At 41.0% G+C, this 25,680-nt stretch overlaps 1 protein-coding gene across 2 annotated transcripts in view; it reads right to left on the bottom strand.

The window, feature by feature from the left end:
- Positions 1-25,680, bottom strand: part of MID1 (midline 1) — a 349,991-nt gene that overhangs the window by 252,995 nt on the left and 71,316 nt on the right. Inside the window, exon 1 of one of the 2 annotated variants that reach the window (XM_006120183.3) lies at positions 1,091-1,201. The exons of the other annotated variant lie outside the window; for it this stretch is intronic. The gene's annotated coding sequence lies outside the window, so the exon portion shown is untranslated. Of the gene's footprint in view, positions 1-1,090; positions 1,202-25,680 lie in introns of those variants that run through there. 2 annotated transcript variants of the gene reach the window in all.

Below are 25,680 nucleotides of genomic sequence, written 5' to 3'. Positions count from 1 at the left end.
AAGATTAACACTGCTTGAAAAACTAACATGCTATATCATGGACCACATTTCTGGTTTTCTGTCAATCACTGCTATAACTGATGTCAATCATTCTCCAGTTCCCTTGTCTGAGATTTTTGACTGACCACAAAAGAAACTTTTGTGTGTAATCATGCTCTTTGCAATTCATCTGAGTCACAGGAAGGATTTTCATAGCTTGCCTGTGGAATAGACATGGTATGCCCCAAGCTGTGTGCACATATCCTCAAGCAATTCAGGCTAAAGTTTCCCACGATGAAATGAAAGGAACTAAAAGATGCAGAAAAATACAAGCTACTATTCTAAAAATAACATGGGGAGGGCGAAAGAAAAGGATAGCTCATATTTTTCCAAATGAGAATCTGAAAACTGCCTCTTTGGGAGGGAGTAATTAGACTATATGTGCACCTGTGTATTTTGATTCCTCTGAGATATTTCCTCTCCCCCCCCCCCGTTTATCCGTGCATTAAAACAAAAAACAGCTAGTCATTTTGGACTCCATCCACCCCCCTTTTGGGGGGATATTTCTAATTTTTGCCTCCATTAGAGAAATATATTTGCTTTTGTTTTGCTGACAGAGCAAGTGGACCCTGTTGTCTTGGTTGACCATGTGAAAAGTTAGACTGTAATATAGATTCCTCATGCAAAATCCAGGAGAGGTTTGGAATTAATCCAGAAAAGTGAGAATCCTGATAATATCAATGAAGAACAAACAGCTTAAACTTAGCATTTAGGTGAAAGCTTCTCTCCCCTCCCCCCAATAGCTTTCTATAAATTCAAACATTACTGAAGATCTGAGTCTTGTTTATTTATTATTTATTTATTTAACCAGCTTGGCAAAAAGAGAAGCTAAACCAACTTTGATTAAAAAATAGCAAAGATACTCTACGGAAACTGGCCCCTTTACTGTAAACAGTGTCTCTTTGCAAACTAAGCAGCTATAAAAAGGAGAGACAATACAGGGTGTCCCCAGCATCATTAACCAACTTTCCTGCCTCTTGAAACAATCAGTTCGATAAAGCAATTACAACAGCATCATGGAACAGTAGAACAAGGGAAAAAATAACCTTACCAGCTTCTCCTACAGTATAGAGCTGAAAAGAAAACAAAACCCCAGCTGCTGCATCATATGCAATTGGTCTCCCAGAATGAATTGACTGAAAGAACTCTGAAAGGCTAAAGTCTTTCGTACCCTGTGTTTAGTTTCTTCTCAGCTCCTTCTCTCCGAATCTCCTCACAAAGCCATTCTTTAATCCTCACACAGGAAAAAGAAGCACACACCAAATGACTTCAGCAGAAACCATTCTCCTGGGGAGTGGGGGGGAAAAGAGATTCTGCTGGCATTCAACCATTCAGTATGTTAATCCTCAGAGAGGGTATCCAAACAAACTCGCCTACACAGGGTGGCCATTTGAACATCAGGCACCAAATACCATACAAAGAGTGCTTCTCGACAAGGCATAAAAAAAGTGCACATCTCCATTCATCAACATCTCAGCTACTAATTTCTGAAATAAATACACCCCTTGATAATTCTAAGAGGTCCCTATTTACAATGAAGTTAATGTACATTAAAGTATTAATCTTTTTAAAAAAATTAGCTACCTAAACATCCAAAGACTGCTAATGAATCTAATTTTTTTAAAATATAAACAACAAAAAAGAAGTTAAAAAGCGTAACAAAATAAAATCAAATACGTATTAGGAATCACTGAAATCAATGGGGATTTATTAAAACATGTATGCCTCCCTAAAATGTTGTTAATAGCTACAAGCATAAAAAACCTATTAACTAAAGTTTACTTTGGGCAAAGATTTCTAACTACATGAAAAAAGCCCATACTTAGTTTTTCCAGATAATGCACCTTGAAGTTACGCCATATAAATCAAATCTCATCCTCAGCATGTCCTTTATAGTTCAAGAAGTCTTTAGCACTTTGATCAAAAATGTTTTTAGAGGAAACGTGAGCTTTATCTGCTCATATCTCTCTGAAGCTCAGAAAAAACATCTGCCACAAAATAAAACAAAAGATGTGGAAAGTCACACCTTAAATGTTGGTTGCTAGCCTTTTAGTAAGAATTGATAAGGACACTTCCCCCCAGCTTGTTCCCTTACTCTGCAGTGTGCCATTTGTGCCTTTCAGACAAAATAAATAGACTTCAAACCACCAGCTTCACACACACTAACGCTTACCAATGCTATTTCAACCTGACACAGGCTTACTTTGTTCCTCTGTGACCTTATACAGAAACCAGAGGTGATGGTTTGATGGATGAGGTTCTCTGTTCACAATATAGGTTGTGACTTCATCAGCTCTGTTCTCCCACCTCCCTTTTACTCCCCCGTTATGGGTTAACAAAGACAAAACAAAAACAAATAAAAAGCTACTACAGAAAAAACAATTTTAACAATGAAAATGAAACAGAAACTGGTAGCAATTGCTGAGACTTCCGTTTGCTACCTCTCCAAAGTTGTGAGGGCTGGTTTATTTTCATTTAGTTTAATTTTGTTTTCTAATTTTTTCTGTAGAAAAGGCCATGGGAGTAAGAGGTGGCTAGGGAGACATAAGAAGGGCTAGTGTCAGTAGAACACAGCAAAGCTTATTTTGTCCCACACAAACAGCATGATCAGCCAGGAAGGAAAAAAATTTTTGGTTTTCTATGTCATCCAGGGCACTTGAACTATGAACTTTGTCAGTTTCTCCCAGCTACAAATTTTATGGCTTTTCCAGGAACTCTGGACAGTTTATTTAACTTCAGTAAGACCCCCACCCTGTAATAGGATTTGTGGGGTGAACTTTAGATGCCATCCAAAGTCTCAGTATGTTATTGCTTATTATCATTAAAATGAAACTGTAAAATATCAGAGGAATAATATCTACTATATATTTGAGAGAGTGTGTGTCAGTCTGTTTGTTCAAGAACACATAAACAGTAAGATCTAGGACCACCAAATTCAGTATACAGCTTACTCTTATCATAACTGAAAGCAAGGTCCAGTTTTGGTTGTGCCAGGATAATGGGTTGTGTCTAGAATCAGATCGATTCTTATAAAACCATACAGAAAAGAGAATCACCAGGCAGGTGAAAGGAGCTGGCTGGGACTGTCCCAACCCTGAGCCTTGCCTCCCCACACAGACACCCTTGGGGACGGTGAAGCTCCCACCTCCTTCGATTCGTATAGGGACATTGTTGACTGTTCCCATTCCTGAGGAAGCGAGGGGAAAGTGCAGTTTGCTACATTCCTCATACTGCCTGAGGAGCACAGGAGGTTGATGAACCTGGACCTATCTCAGCCATGGGACATGCACTGCTCCCCTGGCTGTACCTGCTGGAACTGCAGCAATCATGGAGAAGTGCTTCTCATCTAGCCCAAGATGCTGCAGTGAGAGAAGACCAGGGGAGTCCTCTTCCTGCGGCAGCCTGTGTACTGAACCTCTCATCTCTTGCACCACTCCAGAGCAGTGAGGCAAATGAAGCATGTAAATTTTCATTTTATTTTCCAATGAACAAAAATTAACTGAGCCCAAGCAGCATCAGCTAAATTGTCTAGTGTACTAAAATGTAATTTAGTCACCATACTATTTCAAGCACAGATCTCCCACTCTAGGGAACATTTTTACATTATAGTCAGTAAATAATTTTATGGACTGCTTTTATAGATATTATTATAACACATGTTTCTACATTTAAAGCTATCATGCAGCAATCATTCCCCCACAGAATCATCTTTTGGTAAAATGGATATGGAACTGCACTTTGGTATTAGAATCATAAAACACAGGACAGTTGAATCCATAACATTTCTGATGTCAGCAGCAAAATGCTATGCATTTCTCTTTCACCCTCTGAGCACTGCACCTTCCTAGGGAAATAGACGAGACACTTCCATTCCCATAAATTCTCTATAATTTTATTTACGATAGCTCCTCAATCTGTAACGTTGTTGTCACAACTTTCCTGTGAGATAGGGAAGTGCTATCAGCTCCATTTTACAGATGGGGGAACTGAGGTATAGCGAGTTTATTTGACTTCCCCAAAGTCACACACAGAAAATCTATGTCAGAGAAGTGAATTAAACCCAGGTCTCCAGAGTCCCAAGAGTCATGTCCTAAAGAAGAGACCATCCATCCCAATATAGTTCACATTTCATTGTATTATTTGAGGGATTATTTACAAAAATAAATGTTAGTTTATTGGTTGTTTGAGAACTGGTTGAGCATTCACTGCCCATTATCTGCATCATATTGTTGGCCACCTAAAGTCATATGGTGTAGTTTCTATTGCAAGATGGGATGATCTAAACATTGTAAAAATAAGTTATTTCCAAGTCAAAAGTTAGTCACAAACATTTTTAACTTTTAGATTATTCACACCATGGGTGGCTATGAAGACTGCCTGCAGGGAGGGGCCATGGTGTGCTCTGGGAGGTGCTGAGGGCTAGCTGCCCCCAGCCTCATCCCTTCTTCCTTAGCTCCGCCCCTTCTGGGAGCACAGAGCCACCGCTCCACCTTGCCCACCCTCAGTTCACCCTCCCAGCACTCAGCCCGTCTCTTCAGAATCCACCATCAATACAGCCCCTCAATCCACTCTCCTCATTTCAGCCCACCTGCAGCTCCCAGGCCCTAGTTCAGCCTTCCCAGCATCACCTCTGCTCCTGCTAACGTTCTTCACCCACCCCAGCTCTGGCATGGGGGGATTACAGAGGCGTCCTCCCTCCTACTTCTCAGTCTAGTAGAGGAATAGCAGCTGCCTGGGGCTGAGAGTGGGGACCTTTGTTTGTGGGGACTCAGTAAGGAGGCACTCCCACTGTCATCCTGGCATGGCTGCCACACCACTTTCTAGGTAAAATTAATCCTGACTCATAGTCTGAGGTTAGAACTCTCAATTGTCAGGATTTTTTCTTCAGCCATGTCTAAAGGAGAAGAAAGCTTGACAATTGAGAAGACTATCCCCAGATCACGAGCCAGGATTAATTTTACTTAGAACTCCCCATGTCTCTCGCAATTAATTTGCAAGGGTTGACATGTGTGAGAACCATTTTTTATTGCCTATAACTAATAGCTTTCCTTCTATCCAGGATGCAATCAGGAATTCCAAAATAGCAGAGAAGAGCTCTAAGCACCACATGGAAAGAAATACATTTTCACATTTGAAATAAACAGGCTCCAGCTGGTCTCAAAATGTCAGCCACTCTTGGAACTGGACGCTGGTTATAAACTTGTTCCCACAACAAAAAACATAACAATAAAAAGTAACACACAACAATTGTAGAGTCATTTTATGGCAGCACATAACTTTCAAGCTGACTCACACTTGGAGGCCTGGCAGAAACAAGGTTGGAATTTTGGAAATGTTAGCAGGTATGGACACTCTGATGATATCATTTCTCCTTTACTTACTCACAATTAAATCCTAATTTAGCCTTATCCTGTGCATCTAAAATGCCCGATTTGCATAGTACTGTCTGTGTTTTGTGTTTCTTGCATTAACAAGAAAGAACAAGATAAGGTCATTTGGGTCATAATAATGCCTTTTTAATAGCAATGCTAAATGTATTTTAAATCACCTTGCCTATAAGCAGAACATGGTATGCAATTGCACTGGAAATTATTCTATCAAAACTAAACATTAAAGGACACTAAGCTCTTTGAGGATCTCTGGTGTAACTAATTAGGTTAGCCTAGCACAGCGCTTTGACTTGCTCTTAGGGAAAAAAAATCCAATAGTTCTAGAACACACTGTATATAGACAAAGGTAAAAGAGTCAGTTACCAGAAAAATGTACACTAACGCTCTAATATTTACACATCCAGTATTGTTATTTATGAGCTAGTGAATGAATGAACAAAGACAATACTTTGTCCCCACAACCGTTAATAATATAGCTCCAAGATGAGTAGGTGATAGATTTAGTCACAACTAAGCCTTTGTTGCTTGAGAAAACCCGTATGCTAACGACCAGCTTCTTATATTTGTCACAACTGTTCTTCAGGGCTATTATATAAAAGCAGTTAATGATAACATAGGCTCTAATTCTGCAAGAAGCTCTATGGGGTGGATGCCAGCATCCATGTGGAGGACTGTGGAAGTCACTGGAATTCTGCACAAAGCCAATTGCAGGGTCAGAGCCATAGGCAAATATGGAAACAAACAAATCCACACACTCTAAGACTTTCACATTGCACAATAAAGAGACTCAAAACTTCTCATCAATAATGAGGACAGACTTTAGATCCTTTCAAAGCACAGGTCTCTATCATGTGAGAGAAAGGAGAATCTCTGATAACTAGTAACAGTGTAGCGTTCATGACCTATGTGTAAGCAGTTCTGATTCCATCTAATAAAGAGCAGAGGTAAACATACCCACTAGCCTGTTCATTACAGAACTGTGGTAACTCTGGATATTCTCTCTGAATAGTTTCAGGCTGGAGGACAGCTCTATGCCAAGTTGTGATGCTTTATTTGACAATAACTAAATACCACTTCATCCCCTTTTAAAAAAATCTCAGTAAATTTTATTAGGTTTCCCTCTGAAACAATAACCAAAGTAACTCAGACAATGTGAAATATTAAAGTATGACCTCCTAAAAATCAGGGAATTGTAACTAGCACCCTGAAAGTATTATACAACCTCCTCAAGCTGTGCAAATCTTGAGGCAGAAGACAAGCTGCCCTATGGGTTCAAGCAGAACTGGCCTTTTATCCTCTAATACCCTGTTATAGTTTTTCTTAACAGCTTTGGAAATATTTTATCTACTGAGACAATGCCATTTCATATATTTTTCCATTGCCAATTCATTTTGGCACATTAAAAACATATTGGAAGCCACACACAACAGCCAAATTTCAGATCTAAAAATAAGAGATCAAGGAGATTATAACTTGAATTTGATGCCACATTGAAGCAGTGGTTTACAACTGCAGGAAAATGCTTTTGCTGTAGGTAAAATACAGGGGTAGAACAAACCCACTTTGATGGAAACTGAAGTTCTCGTTTCTTCAGAGCAAATAAAAACAATTGAGGTCTGGTTTAAGAAATAAGTACTGTAATTAACTGGAAAAGAATCCTTTTGTTATTCTGGATTGTGACTTGGAACAGCAAAAGCAAACAGAATTGAAAGAATTCACTCCAGGTTTTACACAAGACTCAGTGGTCTAGAATATTCTGGAAGATTTAGCTAAAAGCAGAGCTCTAGACAAGATGGATGAATTAATTTGAGCTGCTAGATTGATCAAAAATAGGAAATTTTAGGATCCGATTATGTGCCTTATGTGCTTAATGTTAAGCATGTGTATAAAAGTTGGAAATATAGGGGGCCTTAGATTGTAAACTTTTCAGTCTAAGCGTGCATCTTGCCTGTCTTTCTTCTAGCACAAAGGGAACTTCATCCTGATAGGAACCTTTTACTTGCATAGATACAAATTAATATCCATAGAACCACAGGGTTCTCCTGGGAACAGCAACAGAATGGTAAAAAGAGCAAAAGTAGAACCACCATTACCACGAGCCAGTATCCCATGCTGTAGCTCTACTACCCCCAGCCCTGCCTACTGGGACAAACACTAGGCTCATCAGCATGCCTCTTGACAGAAGGTGCAGACAGCTGTGTGGAAGGGATGGGACAGCGTTGAAGGCAGGGCTGGAGGCAGTACAGCTGTGCCAGAGGAGCTGCTGATGAAGGATGATGATTCCTGACATTCTACTTCTTTCACCACTGCAGTTCCCAGGAGAGCCCTGTAGTTTCATGGGTACTAATTTATATCCACAGATATACCCACCTGTGGGTATACATTTGTTTCTGTGCAAGGCTCTATTTGTAAATTACTACAGCACAAACAAATACATATTTATAATAACCAATGAGTTTATAAGACAGGAAAAAGTCACTTTCGTATTTTAACTGGATTCTATCCAATCACATACATGGAAAAGATGATGGACTACTATGGTGAAAGATGTTTCAGTTAACACATGCATATTATCGTTATGTGCCGTGGGAAAATGTGGTCTTTAGATTTTGCTCAAAATAATGAAGCCTAAATATTTTGTCGATGGGGCAGATTTCAGGACAAGCCAGTGGACAGACAATTTGGAAGGAAGAGGCTGGCAATGCAGGGGCCACAAGAGCTAAATCTGCAGAAGCAGCTCCATGACAGCTGGAAAGGCAGGCCAGCATAGATGAGAATCTGTGGACAGAGAATGGCTTCTTATTCAGTGTGGGAGCTGCTACCACATCACACACAGAGGCATCATGACTGACTGTTCTAGGTCTGATCCAATCCCCATTCAAGTTAATGGCCGACTGTCCTGTGATTTAAATGGAAGCTGGTTGGTTTAATGAGTAAGCGGGGTGGGAATTCTGGAACTATGGGAACAGGATACCAAAACCTTTCTGTTGTAATATGGGGTCATGGTGTGGAAAACACTGAGAACTACTAAGCCAGAGAAGCCCCCCTTCCCTCTCTCCCAGCCATAACCACTTTAAAGAAGGAAAATAGCAGTCTCCATACGTAGAGGTGAACCAGCAGGCACAAGTAACCCATGAAATACCTTCTGAAAGCCTATAACATTCAGCCATAAGCCCCTCTAGAAAATTTAACTGTGGTTACTGAAAACACATTTAATGCCAAATAAAATGGAAGAGAGAAATTGGATGAGGTAATTTTTTTTTATTGATAAGTAGTCCTGCGGCACCTTAGAAACTGACAAATATCTTTAACAGCGTTAAACCTGGGCTTGAATAAAGATCTTCACTGGTTAACAGTCTACAAAGCCAATTTCCCTAACCTTTATTATTGACATTTTCACATCAATAGGTATGAATGAGACACATCCAGTCTATTTAATTAGCTTCATTAACACAGGTTCTGCATTTGACAGTAACTGTTTTTGCTGTTATATATACACACCTTGGATTCTGTATTTTCCACTACAACACAGATTTTACCTGTGAAAGCTCATGATCTAATACTTTTGTTAGTCTCTAAGGGCTCATCTAGACTATAGGGACTGGTCAAAAGAAGGTTTGCATATCTTCTTCTGATCGCACTTTCGAAAGCGGAGCTTTCAAAAGTGAAAGTAGTTAAGATACAGCTTTTTCAGCTAAACTTCCTTCCTCCCCACCCAGTCAAAAAGCTGCATAAACCTCCTTTTCTGAGGAAGAGCGGCTTTTTGACAAAGCGAGGATTCACCGAAAAAAACCGCGTCTTAACTACTTTCATTTTCAAAAGCTCCACTTTCGAAAGTGCAATCGGAAGAAGATATGCAAATTCTTTCCACCATTCCCTGTAATTGAGATGAGCCCTAAGGTGCACAGGGTTACTTGTTTTTAAAGATTCAGACTAACACAGTTACCTCTCTGAGACTTTGTATCTTGTATTGGTGAGAGAGGCAGGCTTTCAAACTCCATAGAGCTCTTCTTCAAATCTCTTACCAAAAGAGGTTAGTTCAGTAAATTATATGATTTCACTCACCTTCTCTCTCCTACCCTGTGACCCACATAGCTACAAAAACTGAATAAAATAATACTTTTAATTTAATCCTTTGCTTGTGCTCATCCTTCTCTCTCCATTTTCCTTCCTAAAATTGTATTTTTCTCCCCCTTTTTTGTGCCTAATCTTACTTACCCAGCAATTAATTTCTCTTTCTTTGGTAGAGGTAACTGACAAAATTAAGAAAAAGCAATGAAAGTCAGTTGGTCACATGGGGGTTTCCATCAGTTTAGCCAAATATATTTTAAACCAGATTTTACTTAAATCAGTGAAACCTTTCTGTGTAAAGCAGTCCTAACTTTATTCTAAGACATAAGGGAGTCACTGAGGGTGCATCTAGACTGCAGGGTTTTTTCGGAAAAATGGCCATTTTTCAAAAAAAAAAAAAAAACGTTCACTTATGTCTACACTGCTATTGCATTCTTTTGAAAGAAAATTGAAAGAATGCAGGGTTTTTCTCAAAATTAGTAAACCTTATTCTACAAGGAAGAACGTCCTTTCCAAAAGAGCTCTTTCGGAAAAAGGAGTGTGTGGACACAGAAGAGGGAGTTTTTTCGAAAGCAGAGGCCTCCAGGAAAAAGTGGCCACTCCATCCATAGTAATCACAGCTTACATGCGAGAGAGTGTCCAATGAGTGTGGGAGCATTTTTTTTTACTTTTTTTTATTTGGTTGATAGATTTCCACTCCATATGGCTAAATGCAGTGCCTTGCATGGTGTCAAGTATCAGAGGGGTAGCCGTGTTAGTCTGAATCTTCAAAAGTGGCAAGGAGTCCTGTGGCACCTTATAGACTAACCAAAGTCTTGGAGCATGCTCCAACACTTCGGATAGTCTATAAGGTGCCACAGGACTCCTCACCGCCAATGAGTGTGGATACTCTCTTTCGAAAAAGCAGATCGCTTTTTCAATGTGCTTTTGAAGTTGTGGACGCTGTCTTTCAGAAGGCGTTTTTTCAGAAGATCTCTTCTGGAAAAGCTTCTTTCGAAAGAAGCTTGCAGTCTAGATGTACCCTGAGACTTTATTCTCTAATAAGTTCTGAACTGATGACAGAGCAATAAGTGATTACAAAGGCAGACTGCACCTCAAACAGACCTTAGAACACCAAATAAGCATTTCTTCCCAAAGCAGCCACTCTTGATGTTGACAAAAATTTAAACAAGCAACTCTCTTCTCACAATGAAGGAATCCTAGTACGTAGTATTAAATGTACTATCACACCTTAAATGCTCTTCAGAGTAGCTTTTGAAAATTACTCTGTGTGCCAGTAGAAGCTACAGTCTATGCTATGGTGTGTTACATTTTGTGAAGTTACTTTAGAACAGCTTAAAAGAGAAAAGGGATTTGTTTTTTGTTTTTTTTACCAGAAGCAAATTCGCTGGTAGACACCCTAGTCTGTTACTAAATACATCTTTAATGTGCAGAGATCTTGCTTCTTTGTTTCCTTAAAGAGAAAAGGCTCCCTCCTATGGTTAATTTGAATAAAGCTGCCAGCACCTCTGTTACTATTCTGCAGTCAACTGTGCATGGAAAAGCTCCATTTCAAACATGGTACATTTCATAGACATAGACTACAGAGTATCATTCCTTTAAAAAAAAAACCAAAACAGGCAAATGCAAGCCAGCCAGAAGCTGTGGTATAGATTTTGATTTTACTGATGTTGAAGGTGAGATTAAACTGTAATTTGACTACAAAATAAAATTGTCAGCTATAAATGTTCACTTTCCAGGATCTGTTATAAACATATCAGCATTTCTAATATTTTAATAGATACACATGATACTTTCCAAGACAAATATTTTGCCATTGAATCAGGCTATAGAAATTGCAAAACAGAACTAGAATTCTATTGGCAGAAACAATGAATTTAGTAAGTGTAATGGCAAATAGTATATTGTTAGTATTTGTGCAGGAATGTGAAGCTGACCAAATGAACTTCATTGCCAGAAACAGATGGATGCTATGATTTGATCTTTACTTATGGTGTGTTTTATTAAGGCTGTAAAACAAAGTCCTAGGATTTAAAACTACATAACTTGAATTTACGCAGTGAAAGCGTGCAGTGATTATTCTTTCGTTTATCTAACATAAATAACAGAGCCCTTAGCTCAAAACAATCCCATTCCCACTAGTCTAAAATAGCACAAGCTTGCCAAGACTAGGAAATAAAAAATCTGTTAGAAATAATATTCAGTTGTTCACTTTTGAATTGTAACAGCTTGTGGTTTATAAACTTCCTTTATTACAATTACAGCAAGTAAACTCTTTCACCAACTCTCCTTGGGCATCTCAGTTTACCTTAGCTGACCAGACTAAAAATGAAATTGTCAGGTCCTTGGCTCAAAGTTGTTTTTACGGCAATGATGTTTATCATAATAAATCTTGGGAAGGCAGCTTGGAAAAAACATTTCTTCTAAATTCATTATGGACTGGTTTCTTCACTGCTAAAACATTGCCATTAACCTTATTTTCCATTTTAACAGGGTTTAATCTATGTTTTCATTTGTTTGATTTGAGTATGAATACCTGGAAGCATTACAGAATACGAATCTGAGTACAACAACCTCTTTAGTGCTGTAATTTCATTGCTATACACTCAACACCTGCACTAACATATTTTTCATTAATGGACTACCCTAAATGTTTATATAACTACCAAGAGAGTTTACTAATGCTCACAAAAATTCTACTAGACAGTTTGCTCTTTTCAGTAACTAAGGCACAATACAATTTTGGAACTTTGTGTTCTTATGGGCATCTACTGACGCTAGCAGCTCAAATGGCTGGCTACCGATTGCAATTCTGATCACATGCTATGTAAGCCAGAGTTTTTCCAAAGAGCAGATTTATATGGAAGAGTTTAATAAATGGTCAGCTTTAGCTCAACAAGTTGTGAATTCCACCTAAACATTGAACAAATCAGTAACAAAACCCCATGTCTGGGCTGTGAAGTGAGATTTCATATTTTAATGCTAGTGTCAGCCTTTATTTTTCCCCCAGAGAACCAACTCCTACTGAAGTCAATAGCATTATTTTCACTAACTTTACTGAGAATTACATTGAGCCATAAGAATCTGGATGCTAGTCATCATTTAGACAATCTAATTCCCACGGAAGTCAACAGGAGATGGATCAGGCTCATGGTAAGATGGGCATGGCAAGATGTTAATGTGAGATAGGACTGGTTGGAGAAGGTCTTGGAAGTGCACAAATGGTCAGCAGCCTTTAATTACTTTCAGAGTCTCAGGTGGTTTATGTCTCTTTCAGGTGGCCTGTCAGATGGAGCTAGCTAATACAGTGGCGAAGTGCTGTTTTCTATAAAACCAGGAAGGAAATTTGGAAAAGCCATGCAGTTAAGGATATCATTAGTTTTCGGGCAAACATGGTCAACCCCAATTACAGTGCACTGGGAGGAACATTTTTGGATATGGCTGCATCATTCCTCTCAAATGAAAAGGGCAGACAAAAAGCTTCCGTGATTTGATAGTTCTGGTAGCTTTGTATAAACTTAGACTTGGTTATGAATTCTCCTAACAAGAACCTGACATTAAGGAATGGAAATGATAAATTGCAGAAACTTTAACTGCATTTTTTAAAATATGGTTGCCAGCTGCAGCAGTCAGAACAGCTGATATTTCATAAACAGAATGTAAATAAATAAATTAATTAAATAAATTACATCCAAGCACCATTTCCTGCCATTCCTCTATAGTTAACCCTTTTAAAAAACACTCATTTTTCAAGGCTATACGTAAACCATAACTTTCATTTAAATAAGACATCATTAACAAATAAATACACAATTGTAACCAGATGAATGCATTAGTCTCCCATGTAGCCATATAATCATATTGTCCCAGAGCCTCAAAGATATTCATGTAGTGGAAGATCTGGACAATTGTCTTTTTCCGCATTCCATCCCTTTCTCACATCTTCCATGTGTTGTTACCTCCTGGTTCTCATCCTAACTTAGGGTCAGATTGAGCCTGGTCATTACAAGAGTGTGCTGGTTGGAAAAGAGGCACAGAGAACTTTCTGGCTTCATGCAAGAGCTGGACAGAATAACTTCCCTTACACTCAAAGGAGTGCTCCCTTGGAAATGTGGATTCTCCTATCTCCATACTCTTCTCCCAGTCCTAAGGCCTACAAAGCCAGCCAAGAATATACTGTATCTGTTTCAAGGCACAATCCCTTCCCAGTCTTTTCCTGGGACTTTTTAGGTGTCCCTTACTTAAGATTGTGCTGCATAGACAAGAGAAATTTGAACGTATGATGACCTATATGTGGACGGAAGTTCCGCTAACAGAAAGAAAAGGAATGTATTAAACTGATTCTCCATTAATAACTATCATTCTAGAAGACAAGTTTAAATTGTGGGGTAGTTAAATCTGTTTTTACAAATTAAGAATCAACACTAATGTTTAAGCTTTTATTGAAATATGGAAGAAATAAGATACTTTGGGTTTTAAGTTATACATACCCTCCCCACCTTCTTTGCATGCCTGTTAAGGTCAGACCTAAACGCATGATACTACAACACTTTTCATATGGATATTCCCACTGAAGTCAAATAGAATACCCATAGGACTAAGGCCTAGTCTATACTAGGAAATTAAGATAGTATAACTATGCAACTCAAGGCCAAGAAAAGTCCACAATTAGTGACCCAGCCAAACCAATTTAACCCCTGGTGTAAATAACACTAGGTCGATGGGAGAATTCTCAAGGAAGTGGATTATCTTTACCCACAGGAGACCCCCAAGCACTGGTGTTGCCAGTATCTTCACTGACACACTACAGTGTCACTGCTGCAGCAAACCCTAAATTTTAATCATACCATCAAGAATCTGGCCCCAGCTTTGCTTCTTGTAAGTAATATAGCCATTCTAAATTCCTGCGGATGAAACCCAATATTGTCTCAGTACATACAATTCCATATGCTTTATACTTGATGATCATTAAAACAACACACAATATTTGATTGTCCAAAGACTATTCCACCATCTTTATTTCTGAATTACCAGGAAAAGATGTTAGTAGCATCTGCCAGATTTCCTGTAGGGTATTTCACAGAATTAAAGAAATTGATTCTTTAATGCACACTCATTTAAATAAGAATAGAATGAAATATGCCTCTAGCTGTAACAGTAGCTCTAGAGAGAATTGTTTTCTTCTAGCAAAATCTCTGTTGTTTAAAGTCTTGGTTTGAACCCTTCCATTCTGGTTGGAACTTAGTTGAGAGGATTTCAAGTATGTTAGCAAAGATCATCCTTTGTGAGTGACAAGGTCAGCTCCATGCTCCAGGAGTGCGGGGGTTTGGAGAGAGGAGTAAATGAACCTTCATATATCCATTGTAATTGTAGGCTGATATTGAGTCCTACTCCTTCTGAGTCCTAGAGATCTGCACTACACATCTGACAGCTAGAGTCATTTGCTTTTGTGGTGATTCTTTAAGAAAGGCAAATTTTTCTCTGGTGAATATTTGTATCAATTTAACAGTAATTGAAGCAACCCTAGTATCTCGATTGAGGATATTTGCAGGAGGGATGAATATGTTTTCAAAGAGCTGCTGGAATTTGGAATGGGTTAAGACTTATGTTAGGTCACAAAAACAAAAATTATATCGAGTGATTCTTGTAAATATGTGGTGTGAGAATGATACTGTGGTCCGGAGATCTAGATAATCCAGAGACTAGACAGTGTACTGAAATCTGAGTTTCATCTCTACCTTTACTGCAGACAGAGAGCCTCAACAAGTACCAGTCTCTGTTTTCAGCTACCCATCTTTATAACTGGCGAGAAGGTTGCCTCACAGAGTTGGCATTCTTAGCTTAACTCCATTAATGCTTATGAAGCACTCAACTATTATGGTGACCAGCACCATAGAAAAGCCTTGGAGTCTATAAATAAATCATGTGGCTTTACCTCACATACAAAATGAGAAAAGATTACTTTTGCAAGATGGAGCCACCCAGCTCACAGTTACACTTTCATATTTTTATTTCTCTGTTTTTGCATTATTTAAAGGGAAATAACCAAGAGGCTACAAAGCCATTATTTCTGATAATACAAGAACATAATTGTTGGCGAAACTGTTTTCACTTTGAAATTATTTAGCATTTTTATTGTTCCAACAGGGAAACCAACAGACATCTTTTTAAAGATTGTGTATACACCAATAGTGAAGTATGGTGTCAATAAAAGCTGTTAATCGGGGTAGCTATACGGGTCTTCCTTTTATTGGTATGATCTTGTCACTGACTGAAGAGAAGTAACCATAAATCACAAGGCAGATTCTTGGTCTGGATAATATATAGCCATTTTACTCATACAGAATTTTTTTTAAAAAAAAAAAATTCTTTTTTAAAAGGATTCATTTATAGTTCAGCAAGTCATTCAAATTATATACAGCACTACTGTGTAGCTTTCAAAAGAGGCACAGATCTGATGTTTCGGGCATCCTAAAAAAAAATGTAATTAATGCCTCAGTGGTGTTACTGGAGTTGTCATAATGCTGTAATGCTCTTCATATATCTGGTAGTCTGCCAGATGTTCCAAGACCTTAGAGCAACTAGTCCCCAAAGCATCTAGTGCAATGGTCCTCAACCTGTTTATATGTTACCTGGGCCACAGATTGAGAACCATACGACCCACCCCCCACAAACCCTTATGCTCAGTTCCTTCCTCCTAGAGACCCTCCACACAGTGGAGTTAAGAACAGACCCCTCACCCCTAGGGAGGCAGGGACAGCCAGCAGCCCTTAGCGTACATCTGGGCTGCAGCTGTGTGCTAATTGGGCCGCATGCGGCCGCTGGTTGAGAACCATGAGATTAGTGCCTGATGACTTCCCAATGTATTAATACACACAGGCTGTGTCTACATTGGCACCCCTTTCTGGAAAAGGGATGCTAATGTAGCACTTTGGAATAGGCAAATCCGCGGGCGGGGGATTTAAATATCCCCTGCGGAATTTGCATTAACATGGCTGCCGCTTTTTTCCGGCTTGGAGATAAGCCGGAGAAAAGCGCCAGTCTAGACGTGATTCTCCGGAAAATAAAGCCTACTTTCAAGTAGGAATAAGAGATCCTCTGGAAAAGGCTTTATTTTCCAGAGAATCACGTCTAGACTGGCGCTTTTCTCTGGCTTATCTCCAAGCCGGAAAAAAGCAGCAGCCATGTTAATGCAAATACCGCGGGGGATATTTAAATCCCCCGCGGTATGTCTATACTACAGCGCTAATTCGAACTAACTTAGTTCGAATTAGTTAATTCAAACTAAGCTAATTCGAACTAACGGATCCAGACTAAAAAACTAGTTCGAATTAGCGTTTTGCTAATTTGAACTAGCATGTCCACATTAAGTGGACCCTGAACCGGGGTTAAGGATGGCCGGAAGCAGTGCAGGCAGGGCATCAGAGGAGGACTTAGAGCATGGAGCTGCTGCTTCAGGCTAGCCGAGGGCTGTGCTTAAAGGGACCTGACCCCCACACCGGACAGACAATTCTCAGGGGTGCCCCACTTGCAAAGCAGTCCTGGCTTGGAGTGCCCTGAGTGCCCACACTGGGCACATCACAGCACTCGGCCATCAGACTGGCTGCACTTGCCGCAGGCTGCCATCTGGGGAGAGGGGGCAATTGGGGGGGCTGCAGGAGAGCTTCCACCCCCAGAAGCCCGCAGAGCCAGCCCCGTCCTCCCCATCGAGGGCTCGTACCCCATTCCTCCCTCACCTCGTTCCATTTACCCTTCCCTAGCCCCCCTTCCTAATGTACAAAATAAAGGACACATATGTTCAAAAATAGAATCTCTCTTTATTGAACAAAACTCGGGGAGACTGGGAAAAGGAGGTGGGAGAGGGGAAGAGAGAGGGTGGGAGAGGGGAGGGCAACTAAAATGATCAGAGGTTTGGAACAGGTCCCATATGAAGAGAGGCTAAAGAGACTGGGACTTTTCAGTTTAGAAAAGAGGAGATGGAGGGGGGATAGGCTAGAGGTCTATAAAAGCATGAGTGGGGTGGAGAGGGTGCATACATAAAAGTTCTTCATTAGTTCCCATAATAGAAGGACTAGAGGACACCAAATGAAATGAATGGGTAGCAGGCTTCAAACTAGTAACAGAAAGTTGTTCTTTACAAAGCAAATAGTCAACCTGTGGAACTCCTTGCTGCAGGAGGCTGTGAAGGCTAGAACTAGAACAGAGTTTAAAGAGAAGTGAGACAAAGTCATGAAGGTTGGGTCCATGCAGTGGTATTAGCCAGGGGGTAGGAGTAGTGTCCCTGCCCAAAGTTTGTAGAAGGCTGGAGAGGGATGGCACGAGACAAATGGCTTGGTCACGGTCTTTGGTCCATCCCCTCCAGGGTCCCTAGGGTTGGCCGCTGTCGGCAGACAGGCTACTGGGCTAGATGGACCTTTGGTCTGACCCAGTACGGCCATTGTAAGCTCAGGGCTCAGGGTCGGGGGTCTCAGTGGACCACCTTGATTTTCATGCACACTTGCTCCTGGGTGGCCAGGCTGGCAGCTCTCCTGCCCTAGACGGCCACTTTCCTGTGCCTAGTGCGTAGGTCGTGGACAAGGTCCACGATGTCCACACTAGACCAGGCGGGTGCCCACCTCTTGCGGTCCCGGGCAAGCTCCCGGGAGCCGCCAGCCTGGTCCTGGGGAAAAGGGGGAGGGCTGGGGGGCATTGGGTGGCTGGCTCGAGCCGTGCCAGGTGCAGGGTCTGCTAGCTGGGTGCTGGCAGGCTTGCACCTGGCATGGGCATCGTAGCCAGACCGTGCCCCTTTAAGGGGTCCGGGGCCGGGAGGGGGGGCAGACGAGTTTCCCTGGTGTTGGCCAGAGTGGCCACCAGGGAAAGCTGGGGAGGGCTAGCCTCCCACTAGTTCGAATTAAGGGGCTACACACACCTTAATTCAAACTAGTAAGTTCGAAATAGGCTTAGTCCTCGTAGAATGCGGTTTACCTAGTTCGAACTAAGCGCTCCGCTAGTTCGAATTAAGTTCGAACTAGTGGAGCGCTAGTGTAGCGCCTATCAAAGTTAATTCGAACTAACGTCCGTTAGTTCGAATTAACTTTGTAGTGTAGACATACCCCTGCGGATTTGCCTATTCCAAAGTGCTACATTAGCATCCCTTTTCCGGAAGGGATGCCAGTGTAGACACAGCCACAGTGTCTAAGGGTACATCTAGACTACATGCCTCTGTCGCCAGAGGCATGTAGATTAGGCTACCAGACATAGTAAAATGAAGCGGCGATTTAAATAATTGCCGCTTCATTGAAATTTACATGGCTGCCGCGCTGAGCCGACAAACAGCTGATCAGCTGATATCTGGGGTGAGGCATACCTGAGTGGTCAACAAATACCTTTGCTGTCGACACCCGCGCGTCCAGACTATCGCGCTGAGCCGACAAACAGCTGATAAGCTGTTTGTCGGCTCAGCGCGGCAGCCATGTAAATTTAAGTGAAGCAGCGATTATTTAAATCGCCGCTTCATTTTACTATGTCTGGTAGCCTAATCTACATACCTCTGGCGACAGAGGCATGTAGTCTAGACGTACCCAAAGAGAAGATTCTTTACTAGACCTAGCAGAAAAACAGAAAAAAAGCACTCAAAGCACAAGTCTTAGACATAAGGCATGAACCATAGGCCTTATGGAAGTAAGTTAGACCCCTGCTTTTGGCTTCCGTGGTGCCAGGATTCGACCTATGAACAATGCAAAAGGAGTATAAAGCCTGTCCCTCCAGCTTCCTTTTGTCTAGTACCCCAGTTTTGTTGTGAAACTCATTCCTCTCTGCTCCTCATCTAGTGCCCTGGGTCATATGTGGGTGGGGAAAAGAGAGAAGACAAACTAAAAAAAAAAAAAAATAGTGGGAAATCTTCAAGCTGTAACAATGTCTCATTGACACTTTGGGGTGGAGGCCAAGGGGTGGCAGCAAAACAAACTGACTTTCGACCATACCTTTACAAATTTAATTTCAACAACTAGGAAAAAATATCACAATTTCAATTGGATAGTATTAAGGTAGCAAATTGCTGGTTGGCATCACTCAGACCTGAGCTGCATTCTGTGAGGCTGCTATTCATTTGGAATTTGTTAAAGTGGCTTTTCAAAGCCATTATGACACCACATCTTCACTTTCCTTCCAATTAATTCCAGACCTTCCAGCCTCCTTTTGCCAGCCTGAATCCACCACAAAAAACAATCTTAAATTTGACACATACATTACTTAAACTCTGGGCTCTGAACAATGAATGAATTCAGCCTTCTCTCCTACTAAATGCATTCATTCTGGTCTCTCCCCTTCTCCTTTAATTGGTGACTGTCTGGTTCTCCCCTGCTTTCCACTGAACTCTTTTCTGCTCCTCCTTTAATGAACGTTGAACTCTCATTAAGCACTGCTGCAATATAAATGTTAAAATAATACCAATGTGATACTTAACAGGGAAATAAAACAGTACTCCCTAGACATCAGGCTAAGTTTGGCAGTATTGTAGTTAATACAATGAGATGGAGGAGGAGAAGTGACCTCACCCTTCCCACATATATGCAATTACTGAAGTATTTGTGTGACTGACAGTGATTGCAAAGAAGAAAGGACAGACAAATGAAGACCAGTAAATTCCATCCATGGATTTGGCAGATGTAATCAAACAGTATTATAAGACATGGGAGAGGAAGGGAACACTTTGCAACCTACTGCATTTCTCAAAGCCCTGATAATCAATGGAATAAGGCACAAACATCATTTTACAAGGGTGGTTGTGCCCTTTGCAACAGTTGCAGCGTATGTATGCATAATTAATAGCCATGGGAAGTGGTTGATGAATGACACCGTAATATAGAATGGTTACAGATGGATTCAGTCATTGCATTTCGAAGATATATGAAATATGGCTGTGGATGCATAGGACACTTAAAACATCAGTAAAACAGTGCTCATCCAAATCCTTGGCTAGACATCTGGCACTAACACAATTATTACTGTGAGACACATCACACAATTACTAAGCAGCTGGCTTAATCAACCTGTGATTAACAGAGACATGAAATAGTCTGTATGTATATAGAGAAGAAAATGCATCCATACGTACACCGAATATTTCATCCCTGAATTCTTCCAGCCATAGTGCTGGTTCTCAACAGTAAATCACACCAAGTGCACTAAGATAGCCGAGAACAAACACACACTTTTATCTCTACTTTAAAAAGCCATTTTGAGTAGGAGTTTTAAATACATAGTTTTTAAATAAATACTGCCCTCTTTAGTAACTATGCAATCTACACTGGAAAGTCATTAAATCTAATAGGAGCCACAACTTCTAAACAAAGATAGACTTTAAAAGATAAAATGGATATCCTTCCAGCCCCAACGTCCAGAAAAGCCATTACTTTGACAGCAAGTTTTCATAAGCCCCACCAGGTTACTGCAGTGTTAAAATAAGAATTTTCACTTACAATAAAACTTCTCTATACATGATCCTGCAGTAAAATTATAATCATATAGCCATGAAATTAATGGTGGTATAACACATTCAGGGTTCCAGTTTTAAAGAGAAAATAAAAAATGAACAGATGAGTGGCGATAATGAAACCCCTTTTTAAAAAATGAAAATCTTAGTGATTGTCCTATTTGCTAAACAATTTCCTAACACTCAGAGAAAAAAAACTTGTTTAGAAAAAGGTAAATTATCTAAATGGTTTTTTAAAACTGGTTTATTCGACTTGTTTTATTTCATTAGTGAGGATTAGGCAAAAAATATATGTAACCCATTTTTTTTAAAAAAATGCATTTTCAGAACTAGGTAGAAGGGTTCAGATAACACTGAATAGGCCCTGTTCAGAATAGGAATGTGATGGTTTAACCGATTAACCAATTCACCTGCCCACGGTAAGGCTTACTGGTTAAGGTTAATCAGTGGGGCAGGTGCAGCTCCCCACTTGCTGCAGGCAGGGGGCTGCTCCAGACCCATGGAGGACCTGCTGTGGACAGGGGCTGCTCCAGAGTTCCAGACAGAGTAGCTTCTGTCTATGGCAGGTCTGGGCGCCTTGAAGTAGTGGCTGCTCCAGCATGGCAATCGAAGCAGCCCCTGCCTGCCAAGTACCCTGGCCCACATTCCAGCACAGTGGTGTGAAAGGGGGCTGCTCCAGCCCACTCACTCCCCTTTAATTGGTTATCTGGTTAAACAATATGTTTGACTGGTCCTCCACATAAATAGGATTTTACGCCCCTAGTTCAGAATAGAAAAAAGAATTTTAGGAGGGATATAATGGTGTACACATAAATGATACAGAGTTTTTCATAGCTGTGTTGGTTCAAATTCCAACCAGAGCCTGAGAAGCAGCCAGAATTGACTAATGTACATTACAATAATATACAATAATATACCAGCAGCCCTCTATCAGCTCACCTCCTGCCACCCCCATGTCTCTTGCATACTGGCAGCTCTGCCAATCAGCAAGTCTACTTCTCTCCCTGTACCTCCTACCTGCAGTTGTTTTCAGTTTCTAGCATGCAGGAAGTTTCAGGCAGGGGAGGGGAAGATCAAGGGTGCAGCAGGCTTTGGAGGAGGATAAAAACGGGCAGGGTTGATGCAGAGGACTCAGTGGTACCCCAGATTAAGATTCTACCCTAGGGAACTTGTTGTGATTGGTAACTGGCCTAGTGGGATACCACACTCACTGCATTTTTTCAAAGCAAGTCAAATCTAATTGGTGTCAGGAATTCCTGTTCTTCTTGGGGAATACTTTGGTATATTTGCAAAGTGTGCTGTAGGGTCACAGAGTGGTTGGCGTGACAAATTCCTTAGCTTCGATGGGATTTAAATGAAAATTTAGCTTAGTTCTCTTGCAAGTTTGAGACAGATGTTGATGAACAGCCCCCCCCCCCCCCCCCCCCCGATAAACTGGTTTAAACTTAAGCATAACATTTTTACAGTGTGAGAAGGGATTTTATGATTAGGTCGCTAAAGATTTGTGTGTGTGTGTGTGTGTGTGTGTGTGTGTGTGAATGAATAATCTGAGTGTCTGTAGTGGAGTTTATTGAAAACTGAAACTAAAGTACAGTAGCTTTTTGTGTGTGAATGTTATATTAGAGAGCCGCCTAATGAGGTCTTCCTGTATTTGCAAGGGGAAAAAAGGGAAATGATTTTCCAATTAGGGAGACTTCCTTCAACATATCTTCAGAGGATCTGTCTCTCAAGCTCTGCATAGACATAAGACAAGGAGCCAATAGAAGAATTCAGACTGGTTAATGGAACAATTTCAGGGTACTATTTGATGCTTACATTTTTAATGCAGCTGCCAAAATAAAGCAATGTGACATTGTAATTACAAAACTAATAAAACACATTTCAAGGCTTATTACATTTAAATAAGGACACAGACCATAGCTAGAATACTAAGACATATTGATTCCATAGATCTAGACTGCTTTCTCTGTACACTATGCATTCTTCTTTGCTCTCAAGTATACATCCCTGTCACAGGGAGAGCTCCCTCACCCCATGTGTTTTGCAAATAACCCTCACACACTCTCCAGTGGGCTCAATGTGTTTTATTTACATCATCTTATACAAGTGTGTGTTCCTACAGCATAAGGCATACCCCCTAAGCTCAGGGCAAGAGACCTCTCTTGTCATGGGCTTCTTATGCCTTCTCTATGTAACAAAATTAAGTCAACATTAGTTAGGTAATTACTATGGTGCTTCATGGCCACACTAAATGCCTTCTATTGGTGGTGCATGTCCTCATTGGGAATGCTTCTATCAATTTAACTAGAGCTAGAACTGACAGCTAGAGTCCCCTGCCTCTCTCCCTGCTGTCAGCCTTGTGCAGGGCTCACAGCCAGAGCTCTGGCCTGTGGGCCCCAAGGCTGATGGCTCTGCATGCACCCCAAATGGTCATCTTTCTCCATCTTTCTAATAGCTGGTAACCAGACTTACGAGGCCCTGTTCCTGTACTGCACCCATGACTGAACCTAGGGTTGCCAGGTGTCTGGTTTTGAACTAGACAGTCTAGTATTTGAGCTTTCTGTCCAGGAAACAAATGAGAAAATACCGGACATATAAATGTCTGGTATTTTCTATTTAAGTTTATATTATCATGAATATCAGTACATACTTGCGTACTGTCTGGGTGGTAGACACACTCATGCTGTGTGAGCGTGTCTACCAGCCAGGCAGTACACAACTATGCAGTAGAGAGGAGAGGGGTGGGGACAGGGCCGGGGACGGGATGGAATCCCCAGGGCCAGACTTGCCCGTGTGCCCCACTGGGACTGTGCGTGGGACAGGCAGCACCCAGGGATCTGTGTGCACCCGGGTCAGCAGGTTTTTCCCCCTCCCACTCATCCCCAGCCAGTCCCACTCCCCCCAACCCCCTCCCGGCCAGCCCTGCTTCCCGCCAGCTGGTTACTCCTCCCCCCCCCCACATCTCCCCACACTGTGTCCAGTGTTTATTTTAAACCATCTGGTAACCCTAACTGCACCTCATCTCTTCTCCCACAGATCAAAAGAACCCCACACACCAATGCTTGTCAAATGGTACCCAGGCACAAGCTCAAACCTAGACTGTCCATATGGAAAAACATATGGTAACTCTATGTAGGCCCAGGTGGTGGGGCTAACAGTCCACAGGTAGTACAAGTAACACAGTGTTTACACAGGCACTGAATCATCCTAACTAAATCAACTTAAGTGCTACATCTTTCCTGGTGGTGTAGTTATTAAGTCAGCATGTTAGGCTGAAGAATGAAAGTGCCCTTTTAATGAATTATATCTACCAACATGATATTATGTAACCTCATGAATTGTGGCCCAGTTTTTATGACTGGGATTTTATAAATGAAACAGTGATAGTCACTTTTGGGTTAATTTGTTAGGAGTCTGTTATGAACTTCTTGTTATTATAACTCCTTTTTAATACATAATAACTGAAGTGACTCCATATTGTAACCAAAATCCCATTTTGAACTTTGTACCTCCTTAATTCTGTCTACAGCTAGGCGTGTGTCTGTAAACTCATTTAAAGAGGTGTATGTGTGTGCGTCGGGTGGGAGGCAGGGCGCGGAGGAGGTGTAAAGGAACCAGTCCCTGAAACCAGACTGTCTGGATGACCAGCTGCCAGCACAACCTTGATGGCCAAAGAACAATGCCAGTGAGCCCTGCAAAAGAACCCACCCAAGGCTACGTCTACACACACTGCAGAATTTTTGCACAAAAATGGGTTATGCCTAAAGGGATCTTGCGCAAAAAGGGGTTTTTGCTCAAAACGGACATGTCCACACTGCTTGTTTTTGTGGGAAAAAACCTTTTGCACAAAAAGGATCAGAAGAGATTATGGAAATGAAGCACGTGAAGTTGCTAATGAGTACTTCACTTGCATTGCCTCTTCCACAAAAAGTTCGTAGTGTAGTCAGAGCCATCATGTCCTGTTTTTCCTTTGGTAAATATGGCCATGGCAGCTCTGTAGTGTAGACCAAACCTAAGTCTTTCCTTCCATTCTCCCCCTCTCCAACTGTCCCCAGCTGTCAAACCCAATCCCCTTTTAACTGACAAAGGACAGGGTGATTAGCCAGTTATCTTCCCAGTTTGGCCCCAGAGGGAAAGTTTACAGAATGGTGCATCCGATGTATGCTATTTTCTATCTGTCACAATCTAGCATTCTGTCCCTATATTTTATCTGAGATGTGTTTTTGTTCCTGTTACCTCTCTCTGCAGCCCTCCACCCCAGACTGATAAACAGAAGAGAAATACAACCAATATTAGAGCAAGGCAAGTAGTATTCACAAAGGGTATGTCAGAGATATGGGGGCAGGAGGGAATCTGTTCTTGGAAAGAGAAAACAACTTATAACACATGAAAGGTGCAGCTCAAGGGAATTATGAAGGCCATTTCCTTGTGAATACATTACAATATTTTCCACATCTTGAACGATCCCATCATGAATATTTAATGTTTTTTAATAATTAGGTTTACTGTTGGTGTAGCAACAAATTGCATCTTGTGGCTTGGAAACATCTACCTATCTTAAATAGTATCATTTTCAGTAAAATGAAAGACTTTAACACAAACTATATCACCCAAAGTAATTAACCATTTAATTGCACTCAAAGGTACTTGATACCAGCTGTGCCAAACAGACACATGCATCCAAAACTGCCCAAAGCATGAAGTCTG

Source organism: Pelodiscus sinensis, chromosome 1, assembly GCF_049634645.1.
Source record: "Pelodiscus sinensis isolate JC-2024 chromosome 1, ASM4963464v1, whole genome shotgun sequence".
Lineage (NCBI taxonomy): Eukaryota > Metazoa > Chordata > Testudines > Trionychidae > Pelodiscus > Pelodiscus sinensis.
This window is presented reverse-complemented; position numbering and strand designations above follow the sequence as displayed.